Source organism: Trachinotus anak, unplaced genomic scaffold (genome assembly GCF_046630095.1).
Source record: "Trachinotus anak isolate AG129_WGS33_773 ecotype Australia unplaced genomic scaffold, CSIRO_AGI_Tana_v1 ptg000010l, whole genome shotgun sequence".
In the NCBI taxonomy this organism is placed as follows: domain Eukaryota; kingdom Metazoa; phylum Chordata; class Actinopteri; order Carangiformes; family Carangidae; genus Trachinotus; species Trachinotus anak.
The window spans coordinates 2,075,182-2,082,910 of NW_027273861.1; positions in this window are offsets into that span (position 1 = coordinate 2,075,182).

Consider the following 7,729-nt stretch of genomic DNA (forward strand, 5'->3'; position numbering starts at 1 on the left):
AAAAAATATCTGCTAGTGGCTCAGTTCCATTGGACAAGTCATCAACCCTTAACCAGCGAGCGTGAGTTTGATTTTGTCCCACCTTTTTCCACTTACTATGTGCTGGCAGTATATATTAGCCACTCCAGTTGTACGGCACACTTTGCCCGACCATTACATACAATCTCTTGGACATCTCTTTACCAAGAGAGAGCATGTATGTACAATTTGTTGTAGTGCATGTGCGCAATGTGTTGTTTTTAATGTCTGAATCTGATGACAGGATTGCTCCCCTAGTGCCACACAAGAAGGAAACACTGTGTCTTCCACTTGATTTACTGCTGGTGGTATCGGATACTCACTCCCTTCCTCTAAGCTAGTCAGAGTAACTGGACAAATTCTACTATGATTACTGTGACTCTCCTTTCCTACTGCCATTCAGAGAACAAATTGAGAAAACCAGTCTTTCTTTTCTTCACTCACTTCCAGGTCTAATCCTGGGAGAGATCTTACGTGGGGAAACCTTCTCTGTTGGTAATATGCTTTGCAGATATTATCTGCTACCTGTCTAGCTGAGTATTTTATCCATTGATAGAACATGTTAGATTCCCATGTAGTGGTTTTGATTACTTCAACTTCAGATGATATACTTCTTCTATGGCATTTATTGTGACTAACCCAGTTAATGATTTTCCTGTTCTTACTTGTGTGCACCATTTGTTTGTGCAAATTATCTTTACCAACAATATTCCATCATTGTTGCATTGAGTGTTAATGGGAAGGCTATAAATCCTACTGTTCTTGGGACCTTGGATGACTGCCCGTGTATAGGTGGCTGACTTAACATAAGTGATGTCAATTGGTTTTCTCAGGGGCAATTTCCCGAGTTACAGCCGTAACTCTGGTGGCTAATGCAAAGTCTATCTGTTTCTGTGTGTCTCCTGATTTTGCTGTAGCATCTTTTTGGACATGGATTCGCTTGAGTCAGTGTCTGCATATTGATTTTCTGTTTGACCATTGCCGTCACCACCCTTTTGTTGTTGTTACTATTTTGACTTGGGGTTAGCTTTTAAATAAGTGCTGCTGTTCTATCATTAGTAAGTTTACTCATTGTAGCTAATGTACATTCATCCATCTGTTCTTGTTGTGTAATTGATTCTGACTCTTTTGAATTTAGTATTATAAGTCCATATATTAACACAACTGTTATCCCTAATCCCCATAATCCTTTTCTTTTGACTTCTTTGCCGTCATGTTCCTGGTGGCCCTTCCTCTGCTCTTTGTCTCCCTTCTGGGCTTGAGTGTTCATCTTTTGTGTCTGATTCACTCTCTTGTCTTGCTGCTAATAATCCACTACTTGCTATGCTGTCACTAACCCATCTGGCAGCCAGTCTCTGAGGTCATCTCTCTCCCTGCAGGCTCTGAACCATCTCACTTCTTGTGGGGAGGTGTGGCCTTCCACTTCCTGGGATCATCTATCTCCCTACAGGGAGGCGTGCCCGTCCCTTTCTGGTCCAGGATGTGCTCTTCTTCTGTATGCCTCAAGTCTTCTATCTAGGTCATCTGCTCTGCATCAGTGATTGAAATGAGACCAGACTTTCTTACCTTCAACATTTACGGCTGGGGTTGCAAAGATGACTTTTAAGGGGCCTTCACGCCTAGGTTGGTAAATGGTAAATTCTAGTTTTATTGACCACTCAAAGCATTTTACAATGTAAGCCACATTTACCCATTCACACACACAGTCATACAGCGCTTACATCTACACATGGAGCACTTCTACCATTCACACACTGATGGAATAGCCATCAGAGTCAATTTGGGGTTCAGTGGCTTGCCCAAGGACACTTCGACATGCAGACTGGAGGAGCTGGGGATTGAACCACCGACCTTCTGATGAGATGATGACCCGCTCTACCTCTTGAGCCACCTCTTGACCCACTTTCTTTATAACATATACCCACTCCTGGGCGTACCTATTGCAGTTGGTCTGGGATGGCTGCTTCCCTTTCTTCTGTGGCACCTTTCACCTGTTGAAGATAACCTTGTGGATTCGAATTAAATGTTGTACATAACTAGTTAGTTCTCTTCTAATTGCTCAAGTGGAGGACCCTTATGTGGGCCCCTGAGATATGGCACAGGCATTGGCCGCCCTGTGCATATCTTGTGAGGTGTTAGGTGTGTTAGTCTGTTTATAATCTCATAGACATTAATTCCAGTGATAAAGCCTTGATCCAGTTTAATTTATAGTTGCTATCTGCCATTATCTTAGCTAACTTTGCTTTTAAAGTGCCATTAGGTCATTCTACTGCTCCCTGTGAGTGAGGGTGATACACACTTCTGCTTTATCCCTAGCATCTTAAATGTTATCTTGATAATAGCTTATTCTACAAAGTGTGGTCCATTGTCTGAGCTGATAGTGTCTTGAAGACCAAACCATGGAAAAACCTCTCTACACAAAAACTTAGCTACTGATTTATAATCTGGCCTCATTGTTGGTGTTGCTTTAATCCATCTACTAAATCTATCAACCACAACCAATATATATCTCATTCTCCCTATTTGCTGAATCATGTCCACATAATCAATCATTAAGTGTCTAAATGGACCATCTGGTGGGGAATGTGCACTATTGGAGCTGAGAAAGCTTTCTTTGTGTTATGTTGTGCACATACTTCACACAAATGCAACATTTTGTCAACTGTTGCTGCCAAAAATGGTTATCACCAGACTGTCTGTATGGGTGCTCTTTCATTTACTATGACATTTTCTGCTATTGTTTAATCACATGCTATCAATCATATTCCGATGCATTGTTTATCTGGTGAGATATGGATGGACATGTTCTTAGTCCATTCTTTTTTCCATTTCTTTTTTACCATTGGACCAAGGTGATGGGGCTCATATCCTGAAGCTATCAACAGTGTGACATGAGGGCTGGAGTCACCCTATGTACACATCCTTGCTGACCACATAATATGGTCTTGTATTTATCAGTTCTTCCCAGCATTTGAGTTTGTACCCAAGGTTTCCATGTTTTCCACTCCTGGAGTAGTCTTGATTGTTGCATCAGGTGGAGCCAGTATACTGTGGGTTGGACTTGTTTATTAGCTTCCTTCTGTAACTGTACTGGCATTATTTGTGCTGGTGGGTCTTCAGTGAAATCTGTATAGAGGCCATCTTGTGTGCACATGATGATGACTTTCAGAGGACACAAAATATCTCTTCCTAGGATGTTGATGGGTGTGTTATATGAATACAACAAAGATGCAACTGGGGTCTTTCCTGCAATCAGTACTATGACTGGCTGTGTTAAGGTATTACTGGAATACAGTAACTTGAAAACTAGAATTTTCCCCAAGTTTTGAACCGGTTTTTCCAATACAAGTATAGGTGGCCTCTGTGTAAATCATAAAAGAGTATTCTTTATCTTGAATAATCACCATTATGGTGGATTCATCCTGTGCTTGTGAGTAAACAATTGGTGACATTAGTCCCCCCTCAGGATCCTCTGGGCCCTCCTATTGTCATTCTGCTGCGGGACACATCCATGGACAGTCCCTCCAGTGATAACCTGTTTGGTTGCAGCCCCAACACCTGAGCCTGAGCTTGGTTTAATTGTGGACCTCTCCTTCCTCCTTGGCAGAACTGACCACCTCTCTGCCCTGGCTGTCCTCTAGAGCGGTGGCAGTGGTGTGGCTGCAGATTGGCCTGGTTCTATCTGCTCTGGTCCCTGGGGTGCATGTATCTGATCTGGCGCCTGGGGCGTATTGGAAGTCTAAGGTGCCCTTGTCGCTGCTGAGTTTGTTTGGGCTTGGTCTTCGGTCACCACTGGGGCCTGAGCTTTGGCCTTCTCTTTCTATAGTTAATTCATTCAATTGTAGCTATGTGAGATTTTTGGCCACGTATCTGTTTGCTTCCTCCTCCTCCTGTTTCTCTTTTCTGTAATTTTCCACATGGTGCACAACATGCTCAGAAAACAGAGGCCACTCCATCTTCATGAGCCCCACAACATTTTCTAAGTGTTTTTGCACCTCTTGTGGCATGGTTTTCTTTACCATTACCTTGAAAAGAGCTACTGTGGTGTTATTAGCATTCCAGGGGCTTCCTGTTTGATCTCTCCATTTCACTGAAAGGCATGTAAAAACTTTGATGGGCATTCATCATTCAGTGTTTCTCCATCTTACTTAGAGGGGTCCATTTTCTCTGGGTATTGCTTTCTCAGCTGGGCCCATACCTGGTTGCAATGCACACCAAAGCCAACACTGTCAGATCTGTTTCCCATTACTACTAGTGGTAGTTGTGCTGCATGGAAGATTTCCTCAGTCTTATACTTCCCAGCTATGTGCATAAGCAGGGCTTTTATATCACCTAATACTAAGGTGACCCCTGCTGTGCTTTCTTCTATTGCAGTAATCCATTTATTTGCTCCTTCAGTAAGATCCGGCAACCTGTTAGCCAATCCAACCATATCCTTGAATGACCATGGCACATATTGGGACTGTCCTTGTGCTCTAGTTATTATGGAGCACATAATGATTTCATTTAAGTTATCTTCCTGTTTTACTTCTTGTCTTTCACTTTGTGGCCATGGAGTTGTGGGGTTGTTTCCCCTGATCCATTTTCCGCTTGCTCCTCCTCTTAGTTGCAGGGCTGCTAGTTCTAGGGTTTCCCTTAGTCGGCTTGTTTGTCAATTAACACTGTCAGTTTAGTTCTGACACTTTCTAACCCTTGTTTTGCTTCACACCATCCAGCTGCACTCTTACTCTCTGTGAATTACTTATAGATGATGTTGCTGATGCTGCTTCTTGCAGGACTTCTTCACATTCAGCATCTAACCTGTCCTCCTCCTGTCTCAGTGTTCTTAACTTCTCCTTGATTTGAGTGGTTTCTGTTTGCTTCTTATTCATTGTCGCTATGGCTTCTGATTTATTTTTTTCTAGTCTGCTCTCAGGCCTGCATCGCCCAATTTGACATTCTGTGTTCTCTGCCATGCTCTTCTTGTGACTATTGTTGTTGCCAATTGGCTTCTCATCAGCTGTTGCATTTTGGCTTTTAAGTCCTTCATCCCATAATCGTCTGTGTCCTCATCACCTCATCTATTTGCTCTTTCAGCCACTTGCTGATATTTTCTTCTATCACTGTTGAGGGATGAGTTTTCATCTAGGCTGTCAGTCTGTTTTTTGCTCCTGGTCACTTTATTTCTGAGATGGAGGTGGTATGATGATGGTGTGTAATTTCCCTCGTCTCCTAAGTCACTGTTCTGGGACACACTTCCCTCTGAGTGTACACTTGATCCATCATCCATGCTCCTTGTCAATAAGATATCTGGCTCATTATCTTATCCATTTTCTTTCTGATGTGCCTTTGTTTTTCCTTTTTTTATTTGCTTATTTATTCCATGTCACTGTGAACTTCCCTTACAATTCCCCTAGTTCTCCTTCTATTTCATGATCTTCATCTGTTAACCTTGTCACTGGGAATTGTCCTACTTCAGGCTTCCTGTTGGGAGTATATAGTGGCAGCCTGCAAGGCCAGGGTGGAGTAGTGGGTTGTTGTTTTTTCACTTCTTCCTTTTTGCTTCTCTCCTGTTTTTCTCTCCTTCTCTCTCAGAGGTCTCCCAAGGACAACAGACTCCAACCCTGTGCTTTGCTTTCTCACAAACTGTCACCAGCAGAGAGAAATTATGACCTTGGTAACTGGGAGCCGCTGGCTGTTAAGGTGGCACTGGAGAAGTGGAGACACTGGTTGGAGGGGGCCACTCAGCCTTTCTTAGTTTGGACTGATAACAAAAACTATGAGTACCAAAGAACAGCAGAAAGACTCAACTCTCGGCAAGCAGGGTGGGCTCTCTTTGTCACTCATTTCCACTTCACATTATCCTATGGTCCTGGGTTAAAGAATGCTCAGCCTGATGCTCTCTCTTGGTTTCACAACCCACAGAGCTCTAGTAAGGACCCTTCTCACATCCTTCCATCTTCCTGTGTTGTGGGCTCATTTTCATGGGATATTGAAAACAAGATGGAAGCTAACAGGAATGTTGATCCTCCTGCTGGCTGCCTACCCAACTGTCTGTGTGTTCCTCTCACTCTTCGCTCCCAGGTTATCCATTGGGCTCATGCCTCCCACTTCACCTGCCATCTAGGAATTCAAAGGACAATTTCAGTTATCCAACTGCTGTTCTGGTGGTCGGCCATGAAAAAGGAGGTGTCTGAGTATGTGGCGGCCTGCCTCGTATGTGTTCAAAGTAAAATCTCCAGATGTCCTGCTCCTGGTCAACTCCACTCTCTCCTGGTGCCACATCAACCCAGGTCAGACATTTCCGTGGTCTTTGTAACTGGGTTGTCACCCTCTGAGAGTTACACTGTGATCCTCACCATAGTGGACAGATTCTCTAAAATAGTCCACTTTGTCCCTCTGCCTAAGTTACCCTCGGCCAAAGAAACTTCCGAAGTTATGTTGCATCATGTTTTTCATCTCAATGGTCTTCCAGGGACATAGTTTCTGACCGGGGTCCTCAATTTGTGGTGCAGTTTTTGGCAGTCTTTTTGGGAGCCTCAGCCAGCTTGTCTTCAGGACATCATCCATAAACAAATAGCCAGGCAGAATGGTTGAACCAGGAGCTGGATACCAGCTTATGCTGCTTAACCTCTCAATGTCATGTCTTATCAGTTAAGTTCCTTCTGTCTTCTTTGCTCGTATTTCTGTTTGTGTTAACTGTTTTATTTTTCTACTCATGTCTTGTCTCATTCCAGGTCCCTGAACTTGCTGCCCTCCTGTATGATTACCTGACCCTGCCCTAATGTGCTGCACCTGTGTCTCATGGTCTTCCCTGCCCCAGTGTATTTAGTCTCTATGTTCCCTTCACTCTGTGCAAGTTTGTTGTGTTCATCAGAGTCAGCATGCCAGCCTCCAGAAAGTGCATCCGGAGAGTTTTCACAGTCCTTCACTTTTTCCATATTTTGTTATGTTACAGCCTTATTCCAAAATGGATTAAATTCATTTTTTACCTCAAAATTCTACACATAATTCCCCATAATGACAAAGTGAAAAAAGTTTGCTTGTAATTTTTCAAGAATATTTAAAAAAAAAAAAAAAAAAATCACATAAGTACATACATAAGTATTCACAGCTTTTGCCATGACACTCAAAATTGAGCTCAGGTGCATCATGTTTCCACCTATCATCCTTCAGATGTTTCTACAACTTGATTGGAGTCCACCTGTGGTAAACACAGTTGATTGGGCATGATTTGGAAAGGCACACACCTGTCTATGTAAGGTCCCATAGTTGACAGTGCATGTCAGAGCACAAACCAAGCCATGAAGTCCAAGGAATTGTCTGTAGACCTCTGAGACAGGATTGTGTCAAGGCACAGGTCTGGGGAAGGGTACAGAAAAATTTCTGCAGCATTGAGGGTCCCAATGATCACAGTGGCCTCCATCATCCATAAATGGAAGAGGTTAAAACCACCAGGACTCTGAGTGATCGGGGCAGAAGGGCCTTAGTCAGGGAGGTGACCAAGAACCCCATGGTCACTCTGACAGTGCTCCAGCATTGCTCTGTGGAGAGAGGAGAACCTTCCAGAAGGACAACTATTTCTGCAACACTCCACCAATCAGGCCTGTATGGTAGAGTGGCCAGATAGAATTCACTCCTCAGTAAAAGGCACATGACAGCCCGCCTGGAATTTGCCAAAAGGCACCTGAAGGACTCTCAGAACATGAAAAACAAAATTCTCTGGTCTGAT